The 19,832-nt window shown below is 35.3% G+C and overlaps 1 protein-coding gene across 1 annotated transcript in view; it reads left to right on the top strand.

Moving 5' to 3' along the window:
• Positions 1 to 19,832, top strand: part of TMEM200A (transmembrane protein 200A) — a 359,336-nt gene that overhangs the window by 313,318 nt on the left and 26,186 nt on the right. The window lies entirely within an intron of this gene.

Below are 19,832 nucleotides of genomic sequence, written 5' to 3'. Positions count from 1 at the left end.
TGTATCATGTCCGCTCGCACTATAATAAATTGCCCCCCATATATTTAATGAGTGCACTTGGCATATGGACAGATGCTCTGTATGCCCCATGCACAGGAAGCTTTCAATGATACTATAGATAGAAGCATTTTTGCCAGTAGAGATATAATGGAAATAATTGTTTCTAATTGAAACTGAAATGCCGTATTCTGCAATTCAAGTTTGACTATAATGCAATTTTAAAGCATATTATTTATCAAAACAGATATATTTGTATATTTGAGCAAGAAACTTTCACAATGCTATGTTCCTTAATTTTATGGGACCATATAAAGCATTTTATTTTACATTTTTGTAAGACAATAAATACAGCCATTTGGTAACATGATAATAATACTCCAATTATCACCATGACAGTTAATCTAATGAAAAACACTTTTTGTAGGATTTGGATATAAGTTTTTAAGAATAACTTTCTAGACATTTTATTATTACTTAGTGAGTTATGAAAATATACTATTTACAATTTTACACGTGTTTTTCTTACCAAATTTATTTGGTTCTTAAAAAAGGACTGTTGTCTCACTAACCTTTAATAACAATAATCAAGCTCATCACAGGTGTACACTTTTTGGAAACCTTCAGGGTTTTTTATACAGTTTTCTCTTTTTAATACCTTTTTTCTTTCAAGGGATATAGAGATTCAGGTATGGAGGCTACAATAGGCTAGAAATTTGGTGCAATCAAAGGACTTTTAAAGTCAGCTGGTTTGTACTACGATCATTTCATCGCTAGTGTTTGGGGCCATTGAGCTTTGGAGATAGATATGTCCTTTATCTGTGAATTTGATTTATTTATGTTTAATTATTATTTTCAAATACATTTGGCAAACTGCATTAGTATCATTCCTAATTCCTATAATATTTCTTACACTTATTTTTAATGTTTGAAAAACATCAGTTTTTAATAAGTGATAAAAAACTTATAAAGGTTCAGCACAAAGGCTTGTTTATTCTACTATCTCAATGATCTTAAAGGGACAACGTACTGTAAAATTGTTTTTCCCTTAAAGGGATATGAAACCGAAAATCTTTCTTTTGTAATTCAGACAGAACATGGTATATTCTGTGTTGAAGAGATACCAAGAAAATGAAGAAAATTGATATTAGAAGTAAGTTATTTAAATTTGTGTGCTCTATCTGAATCATGAAAAAAGGGTTTCATATCTCTTTAATGTTTTCAATGACTTGTTATACCAGCTGTAGAGTATAAAATGTATGAGAAATTGCTTGTTTAGGTTGATTTTTGCATAAAATTGGTTGAGCTTGTAGGTAAATCAGATTTGTTTATTTTATAACTTTATATACATACACATGATTCTTTATATTATCTGTTTGTATACCAAAGTCCAATACTTAGGCCCTGATATTCAAAACATTGTCAGACCCACAAGAAAGTTCATTTTGACATTGCCAGTCTCGCAATCCATGGGTCTGGCAATATATTGCAAAAAAGTGGCTAAACCCTTCTGTTCCAATGAGTGTCTATATGTCTCCCATACAAAATAATAGGGATCACAGCTTCAGAAAAAAGTCTGCCAACATTGCCACTTAGCTGTGATTTGGTGGTGGTGGGGGGGAGGGTGCTGTATTCTGTGCGTTCAGTGTAGTAACACTAATTATGCATAAATTAAGTTTCACTGCACCTTAACTAGATTTCTCACACTAGAAATTCTCGCCACTGAAAAGCTGGAGACTTATATGGCTGAAAAGGCGCATCTAGAAGGCAGAGCTTTGAATATTGCACATTCACGGCAATGTTTTACCACTAAAATACAGGTTACTCACATAGAACGCCCATGAAACGCCCATGAAACACTTCTATATATGTAATATATGTGATAGACTTTGTTAATAAAGATAAAACCTATAGGAGTGGGGAGGTGATATATGATAAATGTATATACAATGTTTCATTCATCTATAGTGTATTGTATAATATGTATGTAAAGTCTTGTGATTGTAAAAACAGTAGCCGTGACTTTTGTTTTTTATTCATGTATTGACAATATGAGTTCTCACTATTCTGAACGTGTTATACTTCACTGTAACAAATATGTTATTAATATAGAACATATTTGTTACAGTCTATTCACAATATTATAAGTATAAAACATTCATAACAGTGAGAACTCATATCGGCAATACATAAAAAAGTCACAAGTTGCCACTTCTGTCTTCTATGAAATATTAATATTGCGAAAACAAAATCTTCATCCTAAAAAAAGAGAAAACACAGTAAAGTCAAAATAAACAATTTTTACAATAAGAAGACTTTGCATACATATTATAACATTATACAATACAGATAGAGTAAACATTCTAAATACATTTGTTATATACCCACAATTTATCTCCATAGCAATACACCTCTCAGCGAGACTGCCTTTAAACACTGATGTCTGCAGTTTTGAATATTTCACCATCACTCTCGATCCCATGATGGATCCCTTTTGAATATATTGGCACATTGTGGATGATTAGATCATAAGGTCTTAGGGAGAACAATTAAAAATGCACATTCTATTGCTTATCTCTCCTACCTCCCACTGGGAGTGTAATTTCTTCTGCTGACTTTTTTTTACACAGTTTGTCAATTGCAAAAAATAGTATTGTTAAAGTGCATCAAAAATCGTAACAAAATTGTTCACCAAAAATCGTAATTTATCAAAAGCCGTGGAATTTGTATGTAAATTATGTAGAAATAAATCATAATTTAAAGGGACACTGAACCCAAAATTTTTCTTTCATGATTCAGATAGAGCATACAATTTTAATGGTGAACAACCTGGGTAAAATAAAAAAGTGCTGTCCAGAGTTCTGAACCCAAAAAAGCTTAGATGTATTCTTTTTAAAAAAAAGATAGCAAGAGAACGAAGAACATTTACTAATAGGAGTAAATTAGAGAGTTGCTTAAAATGTTATGCTCTATCTGAATCATGAAAGAAAATATTTCGGTTCAGTTTTCCTTTAAGTAAACTGGATGTGTAAGAAACGCATAGAAATTCGTATTTCTAAGTACCAAATACAAAGCGTAATTGTTGTTTTTTTGTAAAATTGGCTGAACATGGGCGTATATGAAATTTTCTCTTAAATCCAAGCACAATTCTTTTACCATTTCTGCCGTTTAGTTCTCACTATTTTGTCCCGCAAATGAAAAGGTTCTGAGCTTTAAATATAATACTAAAAATACTTAATAACCTAATAGAAAAACACATGCATATGAATATAGAGACAATTGTAAGATTCTATACACAGAAAGCAGCATGATGTGATTTATATTGGCTGCAGAATTTAATTTTTCAAAGTGCGTTCCCTGCTCACTGCTCACTTTGGGCGCCATGTACTAAGCTTCGAAGTGACCGTCCGTCTGTATTTCCGCGTCAAAATTCGCTCACGATCTGCTTCTCGTATGTATCAATCTGCGATCTGCTCGAAAAACCACTATTTTTCATCAGCGATCGTAATTTTACTCAACTCATCGTTCCGAAGCCTTTTTCCCCTTACTACATGTTCGATCGCACGTAAATTCGCTGTAATCGGAAATTATGAATGTTACAACTAATCCGCCCGCTCCAACTTTCACTGTAACTTCGCGTGATTTCCTTCGCGACCATTTAGGTAGCGAATACAATAGAAAACTATAGGGGGTATCAACCTGACGCCAGGTAGAAGTACTTAAGTGAAAGGACTAGACTACTATTGTAGCATTATTGGTTTTTGGATCAGTGAATGAAGATGGAGACACTTTTACACATGTTTCTTTTCCGATTAATTCAATTACGAGGAAGAAGGGCTATACAGGCACCGATTAACAACTTGCAGAGAAGGAGAGGTAGAAGAATTAGAGTCCCTAGAGTTTTCCTTCCACGTATGGGTTTGGAAAGCATTTCTGATCGAGAGATTATCCAGAGATTCCGTTTGGACAGAGAAGCTATTATGGAACTTTACTATGAAATAGCAGAATACCTGGAACCTATGACAGCGCGTTCACAAGCCATACCCGGACTATTAAAACTGTTAACAGAATCCAATTTTGTAAAACATGAACGTAAGAGAAACAATTTTGGAGCAGACAAGAAAACAATATAAATATTAATTTATAAATTATAATTACCACGAATATCGCTATCACAGTCATCGGTTATGCCCTCAATGACCTCCGTGCCAAGCCTCTGTAAAACTTTTCTTTCAAAGTCTGTCAAATCTGCGACATAAAGTTGTCCGCCTCCAGTACCTCGGGCATATTGCTTTTCTTTGGCAATTTTGGATTTAGTTTGACGCTTGATATCGTTGAACCTTTTTTTGCAGGACTCAATATCTTTTTTAGTGGGTCCTTGAGCACTCACTGCGTCACTAATTTTCTCCCAAATAATCTTCTTACGAGCGCCTGGGGTTTGCTTGACTCGACTACCATAAATATTGTCATAATATTCGAGTACTAGATCAACAAGTACAACATTCTGTTGATGCGAGAAGTTAGGGTTGCGAGTCTTCTTAGAAGTAGCAGAATCTCCGGAGCAAGCCATCTTGTCAAAGTGAATACCGAAAAGTAAATAAACAATATTCTAAGATTTCTGGGAAAATGCACATTCTTATACATGTCAGCAGCCAGACGTTGCCGCTTGTCTGGCGATTATGACACCTAGATCGTCACGTGGGTAAAGAACTAAACCAATCAGGTCGCAGACTGCTTCTTAACTTTGCTCTTTCGCGCCGAACGAAGCTTCAAAGTTATCAATAATCCGATTGTCTTCGACACACAATAGACGCAAAATTTTACGGCTTGGTTTTTAGTACATTCATGTAACGAAGTGCCATCCGCATGGTGCGAATGCCGGCGGGTTATTTCGATACGGTCTGTGCGAAAAAATTGACGCCTTAGTACATGGCGCCCTTTGCGTTACATAGCAAAGTTTACATTTCCAGCAAGCACCATTAATTAGGAGACATATCACTCGCAGGGACTGCCCCTTTTTAAAGATAACTCTAACAGGGCAGCCCCTACGAGGGTCAGCGTGAGAAACCACATCTGATCTGATGAATAGATAATCAGCCCCTACGTATTGGTCTTTGGTTTACTTACAGATATAAGCATGTGTGTGTACACAAAGTGATAAAATAAGTGATAAAATAATGAGATCTGATTATACCTGCAATCTCAATCTGTTTTAAAGCACAAAACCAGTTATTACATATGTTCAAATAAAATGCATTTTCTCCTACATTTTATACTCTGCAGTTTGTATATTGGAAACTCATTAGGTAAAAACAATATTACAGCATACTCTCCCTTTAAACACATTGACAAAACACACACAGTTCTTTAATTTCATGTCACTTACATAAAAAACAACACATGGTGATGGAATAAATATTCATGTTACTTCATCTCTGCATCTAATCATTACAAATACAGCTTATTAGGCTCATTTTAATGTGGAATTCTTGGGTATAAAACACTTTACCTGGTACTTTTATCATGGAATATTTTGCATGTGACATTTTACTGTGGCTCTATATCTGGCATACGTCTCTGTGACACTTTATCACAGTGCTTTACATTTTACCTGTTAATTTCCTTGTGACGAAACTTTATATCAGAGTTTCTCTGCTCCAGCACTTAAATGGCAATAACCAGCAAGATTGTAAGGATTTTCCTATCTTAGTACAGGTAAGTCAGCCAGAGTGAGAGATCAGCTGACCAACCAGGCAGGGCATTAGAATTTGGCCTGTTAGGAGAGGTTCGAACTGATAAACACTGAGTGCTGTGATACATTACATGTTTACCTTAGTTGCATTAGGGCAAGCAAAATAATTAAAGTGAAAGCCAGTAATTATTCATTGACAATGCTCCAGGTTTCCCCAGGGTTACAAGTACCACAGGTTGAGAAACAAGGCATTAGATGAAAACATGCATTATTTAGTAAAATAAATAGATACATAGAATAACAAAGAAGTTATGGAAGGAATACATTCATTAACAGCGCGGGAAACAAGTTGCAAGCTTTCATCAGTCTGATTTAAATTTGAAGCTCAGACATATTTGTACAGAGTATACAGAATTAAAGGTATATAAAACATAAGTATGCAACCTATTCATCTGGTACTATACTGTAGTGTATTTAAAAACTCTAGGACTTATTTTACAGGACTGCGTAAATGGGCTGCACCTTCTAGGAGCTATTAGCCTCTTCACACATTCCAGTGACATCATCAGCAATATAGCTTAGACCGTGTCACATAACAAATGCTCCTGTTTACATACATTTTTTGTTTACAGATGTATTTGTTGTCACCTGTGCAACAGACAGTTATTTAGCAATTTCTATTCTGAAGCACAAAGTATTGCAAAGCAGTTTAGAGAAGGCTTTTAAGAAAAAAACCAAGAAATATTGTGAGACTCAAAAGCAAAAATCAAAATAAGATTCAGGAAGCATTTTTATTCTCATGTACATTACTTAACTGAAATACCATTTAATTGTTGTAGATAACATTTAACTTTTAGCTGACTGGTTAGAATGATTTGCGACATCTTGCTGTTATTTTCATTGTAGCCTTCATTGGCAGCCAAGCGGCTATAGACTTAGTATAAATATAAACTGTATTCCAGGCGTATGGAATATATTTTTTTATTTAAGTGATTCTAAAACAAGGCATGCACTAATATCCATTAAACACCCTTATACAGTTACCATATATTACAATATACTTCCATGGTATTCTAAATTTACAACTCTTTAATGGATAATACTGCATTTCACATTTGGCTAAACTTTTTATTTTTTAAATATACTTTGATTCACAAAAATATCCTTCTGAGAAACAGCAGCATTGGAACAAACTATTTTTGCACTAAAGTGAATTTTAATTCCGACTTTTATGTCCCTTTAAAATAAAGATGATCTAATCAAGCTAGTGATTTTACTTGCTTTTATTACATCTAAACATGGTTGGGGGAAAAATTGAGTTGTGTATGTCTGTGGCTTAATGGTTTTGATTTTGTTTTTAGAAAATGTATTTGTCATTTAATTCTGCAGAACATGCTGTAACCAAAAACAGTGAAAGTATTCTTGTAGTGCCTCTAAATATACAGGGTTGAAAAATATTTGTAAATTCTATAATTTGTATCTCTCAATTTGTTAATGTTGAAATCAATAGACTGATGAGCAAAAAAGCATGTCTACTGCCATTGTATTACATTCTTGTTTAATGTGCAAATATTTTTATTTAACATCTGTCTGTTCAGATTTTTATTTTTTGAGGTGTTTTATAGTCTTGTATACTAAATACTCAGGTTGAATTTTGTAACACCTTGTAGATGGATTACAAATGAGTGTTAATACTGTAAACTATTTTAGTCACATTAGGATCTATTTAAGAAATTGAAATAAAAAAAAGTGGAGTCAAATTTACTCATATTTCAATCAAATGTTATGAGATTAGTTATCAAAATATATAAATCAGGACTGAAATTTGAGATAATTTAAAGGGACAGTAAACACTTTGATATTTTTATATAAAATCTTTAGTTATGCATATTAAAACAACTTTGTAGTATTATTTCATTATTTATTTTGCTCCCCTTCCATTTAATTTAACTATGGAAGAGTTTCTAATGTTGAAAGCTGGAAATACACACGGCAGATTTCTCAAGGCTTTTCCTAATTGGCTGATAAGACCTGCACACCAATGTTTTTAAACTAAAATAATGACACATAATGACACATAATATTCTTATTATCTGCAGACTCAAGCCCAAATTCACTCTTCCAACTAAGGCAAGTGGTGGGTGGAGTCTGGCTATTGAAAAAACAATTGCAGCAAACAAGGTAATAATTTGTTTAAAGGGAGACTGAACCCAATTTTTTTCTTTTGTGATTCAGACAGAGCATGCAATTTTAAGTAACTTTCTAATGTACTCCTATTATAATATTTTCTTCATTCTCTTTATTTGAAAAGCAAGAATGTAAGTTTAGATGCTGGCCCATTTTTGGTGAAAAACCTGGGTTGTCCTTGTTGATTGGACAGCACCAATAAACAAGTGCTGTCCAATGTCTGAACTACCAATTGACCGGCTCCTTAGCTTAGATGACGTCTTTTTCAAATAAAGATAGCAAGAGAATGAAGAAAAATGTATTATAGGAGTAAATTAGAAAGTTGCTTAAAATTGAATGCTTTATATGAATCACGAAAGAACAAATTTGGGTTCAGTGTCCCTTTAAATAGTAAATTTGATTGACGTTATTCTATGGCAAGCTAACAGAAATGTCTAGTAATTACAAGGTGTTTGTTTACTGTCCTTTTAACTCCACATTTCAACTGTCAATAAATATAATTCCAAAGAATGAAACATGAAACAAATTATATATCAATGTGCATTTGAAGGCAGAAGTGTCTGTTTGAAGAGCTGAATTTTGCTCTGTGAATTAATACGGTTTAGCATTATTTGTCAGAAGCCTATGTATTGTATTAAATTTGCCTAACATTTTGTAAAGAAGCTTGGAATACATCTATGTTTTGTGTTCTTAATACATTTGCTATTTTTCAATAAAATGTATATCTGTACAGAAAATAATTTTATTAGTAATGTTCTTATAAAAAATTGTTGCCACAAATAAAACAAAATTGCAAGCAAATCAAATTCTTTACACTGTAAGGAAGATAAATTGTACGCTGCAGTTTCTTGTAACCTTTCAACTATATTTTCACCTAGCTTACACCTCACATTTAATTTAAATAATAGTCTGGATTCCTAGAATTTTAAACAAAAAAGCTTAGAGGGAAAGATCTTACTAAACTCTGCAAAATAAAGTTTGGAACATACTACAATATCATCAAATGAATGTGTTTGTTTATGTGATGTGATGTGTCTGCATGTGTTAGTGTGTGTGTATCTTTATACTGTATATGTACACTGTCAGAAAACAATGTGCAAAAATTGTACCTTTAGGGGTACAACAGCTTGTCACTAGGGCAGTACCCTCAAAGGTACACCTGCTGTACTCTTTAATATGGGTACATATCGGTACCCTTGCAGATTGTACCTTTCAAAGGAAATATGTACCTTTATAAACAATGTTCTGAAAGACAAAAAAAGAGGCGCCTCATGGTTCAGTACAGCAGATCATCCAAACAAGATATAATATGGTGACAAGTGAACACTCACAGTTAAGAAGGCACATAGAGTGCCTCCCACAGGATACTGAACCAAGCTCAAAATTTCTTCAGCTCACCACTGCAAGTGCTCAGCTGTAGCTGAAGGATAACTCAGCACTTGCAGTGGTGAGTTGAATACATTTTTAGCTGGGTTTGGTATCCTGTGGGAGGTAACTGACGTAGCTTGTGACTTTGTCGCAGGTGCAACATCGGAACCCCAGGCTTGAGAGTGAGTCAGCCGAGCGGCTCCAAAGTCTCAGTTTGCCCGACTTGCACTTTATGTGCCTTCTCAACTGTGAGTGTTCACTTGTCACCATATTGCATCTCGTTTGAATGATCTACTATACTGCACCATGAGGCGCCTCTTTCTTTGTCTTTCAGGACATTGTTTACAAATTCGTACCTACTTATTGGAGAACTGCTGCATATCTGGAATTGTTTGGGACTTTTAATAGTCTTTCTGGGCCATTTTTCATTTATTTAATTTTTATATTACTGTTTTGTTATTTTCATATTATTATTTATTATGCTCCTAGTGCACCTCTTTCTTGTTAGTGATACTACTTGGTGCTTTATCAACTATGTACCTTTGGTGACTAAATTGGACCTCAATGCTATGGTACCATAATGTACCCTTAAAAATAGCGCACATTTGGCCTTTTAAGGTTACTACCCCAGTGACAAGCCCTTTGGACTTCACAATGGCAAAGTTGTACTCAACACAGCATATTACAAATTCTGTTCCATCAAATGTATTAAACATTTAAATATGCATTCACTTACTGTGCTCTTGCTCAGAAAGTATATACATATTTGTCTAGCTTTAAATAACAATAATTAAAATAAACAAACCTTACAGTAGCTACACTGAAGTTTGATGATTTTGGAAAGTATAGCCAAAAAAATAGGTCCTGAGGCTCTGCCACTGAAATTCCAGAAAGAACCTGGCAAAACAAACTGTTCCAAAAGGAGCTACTCAAAATACCGTATTTCACTCTGTACTAGACCCTAACAATACACCATTTAACTTATGGTGGCACACTCCCATTAAAACATAAACATAGAGAAAACATATAGGGCAAGATTACAAGTAGCGTGGCAAATCAGTTGTGAAAACACAGCGCACGTTATGGCTTTTTTGCATTTGGGGTTGCGCAGCTATTACAAGGTGCAAAATAACTTATTTTGCATGCGCATTAAGCCGCGTAATCCAAACAGCCAAATCGTGTGCACGTTCATGTATTCCCCATAGAAATCAATGGAGAAGACAAATAGAATAAAAAACACACAAAACCCTAATCTGCAAAGCCCTTGACATTTTCTCCTCAAAAATTGTACATGGAAATGGAAATATTTCATATTGTGAAAAAAATTTCGTAACGGAATATGTTCTATTTATTTTTAAATAAATATATCTCTATATATGTGATGTTTTTTGAACCGATATATATCTATTTATAGCGAGATTTATATATATATACATATATATATGTCTATATATCTCAAGATCTATATGCGAATATCTCTTTGAAAATCCATCTGAGATACTGTTTAATTTTATTAGACAGTCTTAATATAAGTGTAACTGTACTTTGTAATGTATTTTTGAAGTGTTTCGTGAAACTTTTTTGTTTCAGAAAACAGTTAACCGCAGCTCTGTGATCGCGGAAAGGATTGAAGCGCAAATGGTGTTGCGCAAAACTTTTAACCACAACTTTTCGAGCGTGGAAAGGATTGTTGCGTAAAAGGCAAATGTGCTTACGCAATCACGATTTTTCAAGACTTGTAATAGCTGCGCAATGGAAATTGATTGTGAAAAGACCATATTGTAAGCGGAATAAACGTGTGACTTCTAATCTTGCCCATATAAAACAACATAATAATAAAATATAACTCTAACAAAAGGAAAGGGGATTCAGGGAATTGATAAACAATAAAACTCATAACCATACATTTGAATTGTCACCCTATGCAAAATATATGGAAATGAGTCTTTTTCCCAAGTGCACAATTTGGTGATGAACCTTCTACCAATAGATGGCGCTGTGTTACACTATGTCCAGGAACTTTTAACCAATAGATGGCACTATGGCGTGTTACACAATGTCCATGTATGTTAAACTGTTTTTTAAACAGCTCTTGTTTATTTTATAGAGTTTAAAAAAAAATATTAGTAATTTAAATATATAAATATATATATATGACTTGTGTGCTATTTAAAACCAGCAACACAGCATCATTGAAGATATGTCTTGTTAAGTATTTGATGCTGTTTTGTCCACTTCTTGCATATAACCAACAACCATTGCACATAATTATTTTGCTGTACAATATGTATGTGTCATGGAACTTGCCTATCTGAGTACTGTCTCTTTAAATCCGGACTATAAGACTCCCGTTATCCCCACCTACCTTGCTTAGTAATTTGTATTCGCAGGTGTGATTTTCTGCTGATGCACTTTTCTAACAAAAGACGCTAAGCCTTCCACTAAACAGAAGCAGGAGCTCCGTACTGAATTTATCTGTTCAGCCTTTCTCAGATGTTTCTCATCTCCAACTATCCTGCTGCTTTTATGGCAGTCACACTCTCTGCTAAATTTGAATAGCAAGTTAAGGGGACATTCAATTGTTTGTTCCTCTTTCTATATTTTCCCAGGATCTCGCTACAGCTCTGTAAGTTTTGACATCAGACCTGTGGTAAGATTTACAGTTTTGCACCTCCGGACCTAAGAACTTCCACGCTCCCTGCACTACTTGTCGGTGAGGAAGTTATTTACTAGTGGTCTGCTTCAAACTAAAGTAAGTGTTGTAACCGCATAACTTACTCATTAAAGCTGTGTCTGTCCCCGCATGAACTGTTTATCTCATTATAGTGTACCTAACTACATACTGGTCTCTGAAGTTAAACTGATTGCCTTTGCGATTCCACAACAAGGGTATCTTCACGTTATTTGATATTCTATATTTTATATACTGCAGTTAATTATTATTGTTGATCTAACTAAACTAAGTTTCACCTTCCTGAAACTTCCCCTTCAACTCCTAAAGTTGACCCACAGTATATGATCAAAGCAAGGATTACATATCTAGTGATTCCAACCTCTTGTGAAACTGTGTGGTTAAAACATATAAAATTCCTCTTATACTCGAAACCTGACAGTATGTTGAATTAATTTTGGGTGACTGCCAGTTATGTGTTCATTGAATAATTGAGAGTGAAACTCTATGTAGCCTAAGTATAATATAACTGTTTTTCAACTTGGGGAATAATAATGCTCAGGTGCACAAATTATATGGACTTGCAGGGTTTGGTAGCCTTGAACCACCCATCCCCCTCAACCTTTTGGTCACACAAATGATTGTATCATACACACATAAATAATTGTGCTTCAGTGATTGGTTCTTCTTCACATTGTTTTTCCCAAGGCCCAGTGTCATGATACCACATGCCTTTGCAACCCTATTTTTATGTCTGAAAATTTCTGAAGTAATATACAACAAAATAGCTGCAATTTTTGGCAAAGTGACTAACTTTATTCCTGATTGTAGTCAAACCTTTAGAGTGTTGTAAAAGGTAATATACACACGCACTCTCACTCTCATACAACACACACACTCTCATACAACACGCACAACACACACACTCTCATATAACACACACACCACATACACTCTCCTACAACACACACGCAAGTTGCAACCCAGTAATAGGTCCGACCCGTGGATTTAAGGACCTTGTTTAGAGTGTATATATACCTACACTAGTGTTGACAAAAGCTGCTTGATCCATTTATCAAAACCCAGCTCAAAATGTTAGTAGTAAACCACAGTGATGTAGAACATAAATATACATTTTGTACAGAAAACCACACTTCTAGTGTATAGTTTAGGTTTATAGTAAATATAGAATATATCATACATAAGACAGATGATGAAAATATACTGTAATACATTACACATTTTTTTCATACTGTGATTGAAACTATATTTAATGAAATTGGAGACACGATAACATAAGGAGGGATTAAGGGAGAAAAAAATATATAACTGTATGTGTTAAAATGCTGATAAAAACATGAATGTACACCTATAATATATAAAAAAAATGATCTTGCACATCTCACATATTCTAAAATATAGAAGTCTCTCTACCATAAAGCCGAACTTAGGCCTGTCTAGGGCAATGATGGGTAAAACGTTTAAGGACAGGGCCTCTATTTCTATCTACTCTCTAAAGGGCTTCTTTAACCCTACTTATATTAGGACAGTTTGTTTCTTCTTCCTGCTTCCTTAATAGGGGGTTCTACAGTATTCTTATTTGTTGAACTGAAGCACTTGAAGTTGATTTTAGCATTTTAATATTAGTGCTTCAGGTAATAAAGGAAAGTAAGAAACACCCACCATTTATCTAAAGTACCGGCCCTGGGGCCATATGCGGCCCTCAAAATATTTTAATCTGGCCCTCCCTTGTTTATTAGGTAAATTATTAATTTGGCCCTATCAAATTTTTTAAGGTTCTGATAGGTGTAACACATTGATATTCACAAGATAAATATAAAGACAATTTCAAGAGCACTCACTCTGTGCAAGTGGCCCCCGTGGGAGAAGAATATTTGGCCAGTGGCCCCTGGATACAATGAGCTTGATACCCTAGGTCTAAAGGATTTATATATTCACAATTTGAACCACACCAATCATTTACATTTTCTTCTGTTATCAATTTATGTCTTGTTTTATTTAAAAAATGTTGGGGTGTATTTTTACAACTCCCACCTTCAGTTTGACACAGTGTCATATAAAATTTTTTCTTATAGCTATTTAATAATTCACCAAAGAAAACTCTTTCTACCCTGTATGAGGTTGATCTATTAGCGAGTGATCCATAGTTCCAGCATTTTTGCATATTCTGTATTCTCACTAATCTCAATAACATGATGAAGGAAATACAACAACTTTCCCCCCCATGTCTCAGGAAAAAACTGCATATGTATTATGGGGTCAATTAAATATATTATACTCTTTAGGTGTATATGTATGTACCCTCTTCAACTTTACTTTGGCCTAGATTTGGAGTTTTGTCGGTAACGACCCGAAAAACTAACGCCGGCTTTTTTCTGGCCGCACCATAAAAATAACTCTGGTATCGAGAGTCCACATAAAGGCTGTGTTAGGCTCCAAAAAAGGAGCGTAGAGCATTTTTAACGCAGCTTCAACTCTCGATACCAGAGTTGCTTACGGACGCGGCCAGCCTCAAAAACGTGCTCGTGCACGATTCCCCCATAGGAAACAATGGGGCTGTTTGAGCTGAAAAAAAAACAAACACCTGCAAAAAAGCCGCGTTCAGCTCCTAACGCAGCCCCATTGTTTGCTATGCGGTAACTCTTCCTACGTCTGCACTTAACACTCTAACATGTACCCCGAGTCTAAACACCCCTAACCTTACACTTATTAACCCCTAATCTGCCGCCCCCGCTATCGCTGACCCCTGCATATTATTATTAACCCCTAATCTTCCGCTCCGTAAATCGCCGCTACTTACATTATCCCTATGTACCCCTAATCTGCTGCCCCTAACACCGCCGACCCCTATATTATATTTATTAACCCCTAATCTGCCCCCCACAACGTCGCCTCCACCTGCCTACACTTATTAACCCCTAATCTGCCGACCGGACCTGAGCGCTACTATAATAAAGTTATTAACCCCTAATCCGCCTCACTAACCCTATCATAAATAGTATTAACCCCTAATCTGCCCTCCCTAACATCGCCGACACCTAACTTCAATTATTAACCCCTAATCTGCCGACCGAATCTCGCCGCTATTCTAATAAATATATTAACCCCTAAAGCTAAGTCTAACCCTAATACTAACACCCCCCTAAGTTAAATATAATTTAAATCTAACGAAATTAATTCACTCTTATTAAATAAATTATTCCAATTTAAAGCTAAATACTTACCTGTAAAATAAATCCTAATATAGCTACAATATAAATTATAATTATATTATAGCTATTTTAGGATTTATATTTATTTTACAGGTAACTTTGTATTTATTTTAACCAGGTACAATAGCTATTAAATAGTTAAGAACTATTTAATAGCTAAAATAGTTAAAATAATTACAAATTTACCTGTAAAATAAATCCTAACCTAAGTTACAAATAAACCTAACACTAGACTATCAATAAATTAATTAAATAAACTACCTACAATTACCTACAATTAACCTAACACTACACTATCAATAAATTAATTAAATACAATTGCTACAAAGAAATACAATTAAATAAACTAGCTAAAGTACAAAAAATAAAAAAGAACTAAGTTACAAAAAATAAAAAATTATTTACAAACATAAGAAAAATATTACAACAATTTTAAACTAATTACACCTACTCTAAGCCCCCTAATAAAATAACAAAGCCCCCCAAAATAAAAAAAATGCCCTACCCTATTCTAAATTACTAAAGTTCAAAGCTCTTTTACCTTACCAGCCCTGAACAGGGCCCTTTGCGGGGCATGCCCCAAGAAATTTAGCTCTTTTGCCTGTAAAAAAAAACATACAATACCCCCCCCCAACATTACAACCCACCACCCACATACCCCTAATCTAACCCAAACCCCCCTTAAATAAACCTAACACTAAGCCCCTGAAGATCATCCTACCTTGTCTTCACCATACCAGGTTCACCGATCGGTCCAGAAGAGCTCCTCCGATGTCCTGATCCAAGCCCAAGCGGGGGGCTGAAGAGGTCCATGATAGGATTCTATCAGCCAATCGGAATTAAGGTAGGAATATTCTGATTGGCTGATGGAATCAGCCAATCAGAATCAAGTTCAATCCGATTGGCTGATCCAATCAGCCAATCAGATTGAGCTTGCATTCTATTGGCTGTTCCGATCAGCCAATAGAATGCAAGCTCAATCTGATTGGCTGATTGGATCAGCCAATCGGATTGAACTTGATTCTGATTGGCTGATTCCATCAGCCAATCAGAATATTCCTACCTTAATTCCGATTGGCTGATAGAATCCTATCAGCCAATCGGAATTCGAGGGACGCCATCTTGGATGACGTCATTTAAAGGAACCGTCATTCGTTGTTCAGTCGTCGGCCAGGATGGATGTTCCGCGGTGGAGGTCTTCAGGATGCTGCCGCTTCGCTCCGGATGGATGCCGCTTGGATGAAGACTTCAATCGGATGGAAGACCTCTTCTGGCCCGCTTGGATGAAGACTTCAGCCGGATCATGGACCTCTTCAGCCCCCCGCTTGGGCTTGGATCAGGACATCGGAGGAGCTCTTCTGGACCGATCGGTGAACCTGGTATGGTGAAGACAAGGTAGGATGATCTTCAGGGGCTTAGTGTTAGGTTTATTTAAGGGGGGTTTGGGTTAGATTAGGGGTATGTGGGTGGTGGGTTGTAATGTTGGGGGGGGGTATTGTATGTTTTTTTTTACAGGCAAAAGAGCTGAATTTCTTGGGGCATGCCCCGCAAAGGGCCCTGTTCAGGGCTGGTAAGGTAAAAGAGCTTTGAACTTTAGTAATTTAGAATAGGGCAGGGCATTTTTTTATTTTGGGGGGCTTTGTTATTTTATTAGGGGGCTTAGAGTAGGTGTAATTAGTTTAAAATTGTTGTAATATTTTTCTTATGTTTGTAAATAATTTTTTTATTTTTTGTAACTTAGTTCTTTTTTATTTTTTGTACTTTAGCTAGTTTATTTAATTGTATTTCTTTTCTAGCAATTGTATTTAATTAATTTATTGATAGTGTAGTGTTAGGTTAATTGTAGGTAATTGTAGGTAGTTTATTTAATTAATTTATTGATAGTCTAGTGTTAGGTTTATTTGTAACTTAGGTTAGGATTTATTTTACAGGTAAATTTGTAATTATTTTAACTATTTTAGCTATTAAATAGTTCTTAACTATTTAATAGCTATTGTACCTGGTTAAAATAAATACAAAGTTACCTGTAAAATAAATATAAATCCTAAAATAGCTATAATATAATTATAATTTATATTGTAGCTATATTAGGATTTATTTTACAGGTAAGTATTTAGCTTTAAATTGGAATAATTTATTTAATAAGAGTGAATTAATTTCGTTAGATTTAAATTATATTTAACTTAGGGGGGTGTTAGTATTAGGGTTAGACTTAGCTTTAGGGGTTAATACATTTATTAGAATAGCGGCGAGATTCGGTCGGCAGATTAGGGGTTAATAATTGAAGTTAGGTGTCGGCGATGTTAGGGAGGGCAGATTAGGGGTTAATACTATTTATGATAGGGTTAGTGAGGCGGATTAGGGGTTAATAACTTTATTATAGTAGCGCTCAGGTCCGGTCGGCAGATTAGGGGTTAATAAGTGTAGGCAGGTGGAGGCGACATTGTGGGGGGCAGATTAGGGGTTAATAAATATAATATAGGGGTCGGCGGTGTTAGGGGCAGCAGATTAGGGGTACATAAGGATAACGTAGGTGGCGGTCGGCAGATTAGGGGTTAAAAATTTTTTTTCGAGTGTCGGCGATGTGGGGGGACCTCGGTTTAGGGGTACATAGGTAGTTTATGGGTGTTAGTGTACTTTAGAGTACAGTAGTTAAGAGCTTTATAAACCGGCGTTAGCCCAGAAAGCTCTTAACTACTGACTTTTTTCCTGCGGCTGGAGTTTTGTCGTTAGATGTCTTACGCTCACTTCAGAAACGACTCTAAATACCGGAGTTATAAAAATCCCATTGAAAAGATAGGATACGCAATTTACGTAAGGGGATCTGCGGTATGGAAAAGTCGCGGCTGGAAAGTGAGCGTTAGACCCTATTTTGAGTGACTCCAAATACCGGCGGTAGCCTAAAACCAGCGTTAGGAGCCTCTAACGCTGGTTTTCACAGCTAACGCCAAACTCTAAATCTAGGCCTTTATGTCCTGCTTTAGTCATTGGACCTATCACAACCAATTCCTTGCTGGTGGTGAGATAGCTTATAGCATAGCAGTTCCCTCCTAAAATGGAGGGTGATTTTGAATGGCAGATGTGCACCTGATACCCGGTTTTCTGTATTAATATCTTTATTTCTTTGAACTTTGAGTTATTTACTATAATCTTTTTAACTGTCAAGTGCATCACAGGAGTCAGCATTCCAAAAATCTCACCCATTTAAATCTTTAGTTTGGACAATTTGATTGCGTTATATTTAGGGCAAATTTGCCCGTTTACAGGCGCACGTTAAATAACCAGCCATTACAAGTAGCTGGTTAATGGTACAGCAATTTTGCGGTAGCAATTAGCACTGGTTAATTTTAAAATCGTCCCCTCATTGCACCCAAAATAAAGTGTAGTGTTCCTTTTTAAAATAAAAAAGTAGCATTTTTATTTTTTAAATAATAACTGCACAAAGCAGTTTTAAGGGTTTAAAGTTTGTGGATGCGAGTTGTTAGAAAAAAAAGTACCTTTACATTGCGGTCTATGGGGACTGTGATATTGCTCAAAATATATATGTACAGTATATGCTTATATACTGTACATATATATGTATGTGTTAATATGTGTATATAGACATATAAACACATAAATATATATGTATATATACATATATATTTACACTTTACTGCCTATCGATTCTCTACCAACTCCATTCGCTGCGGTAGGTTCTGTGCCATGTCTGACGACATCAGAAGAAGGGACCCATTGGAGCCTATGGAAGCGCACTTCCATGCAATGCAAACACAAGGTTGCGTTCGCATTGTGCTGAACTTATAATACCAGAGCACATTTTCTTGTGTTGGTATTACGAGTGAAGCGCAAATATCGCTCTCGCAATTTTGTGATCCACTAGTGATCTGGCCCTTAATGTCTAAACCCTCACAAACCAGTAGAATTACACATGCATGGATTACTCTTATTCAAATGCAGATGTAGAGTCCCAGAACCCTAGACCTCCAGGCAGCCTTAATTGAAAATGACAATAGTTCTCTGCTTAACAATTTCACCTCTGATGATGTTACTTAGGGTTCATTTAAAGCTAAAACATAATAAGCCACGGCCCCACATATCACCCCATTCTGAACTAGTCAGGGTTAATTTTCAGGTGTCATTGCTTTATCTGCACAGAATCCTTGGAAGCTCCCACAGGATAAATATTTCTTAACATGGCACTATTCTTTTCCCACTTGGAAATATGTCCAATCGGAAACCCATTATTTATTGTGTCTGTTTTAGGGTTTCTTTTTACCTTGGCAGTTTGTTGTCCCAGACATAGGTCATGAGCTACTTCTGACAATTCCTTATATACTCAGCATAATAACATTGAAATATTTGTATAGACAACTAAAACAGGCTTTTCACTCACATTGATAATCTGTTTTGACCTTATGCATGTCCTCACTATCTGTTGACCCTGGAAACATATGATTTTTTCACCAGGATAAAGCAGACTTTGAATAGTTTGAATAGTGACATATATTTTGCTGTATGTGGTCCTTTCAATAAATTCTGAACCTGTTTTTCCCTATTTTTATCTGATATTCAAGTCCAAATAACAAGCAAACAGGTCTTAATTAATACTCTTCATTTTGTTGGTACATTAAAAAATGCCTATGCGCTATAATATCTTTTCAGAAGTTTTATTACTAGAATG

The sequence above is a fragment of the Bombina bombina genome, chromosome 4 (assembly GCF_027579735.1).
Source record: "Bombina bombina isolate aBomBom1 chromosome 4, aBomBom1.pri, whole genome shotgun sequence".
Classification (NCBI taxonomy): domain Eukaryota; kingdom Metazoa; phylum Chordata; class Amphibia; order Anura; family Bombinatoridae; genus Bombina; species Bombina bombina.
This window is presented reverse-complemented; position numbering and strand designations above follow the sequence as displayed.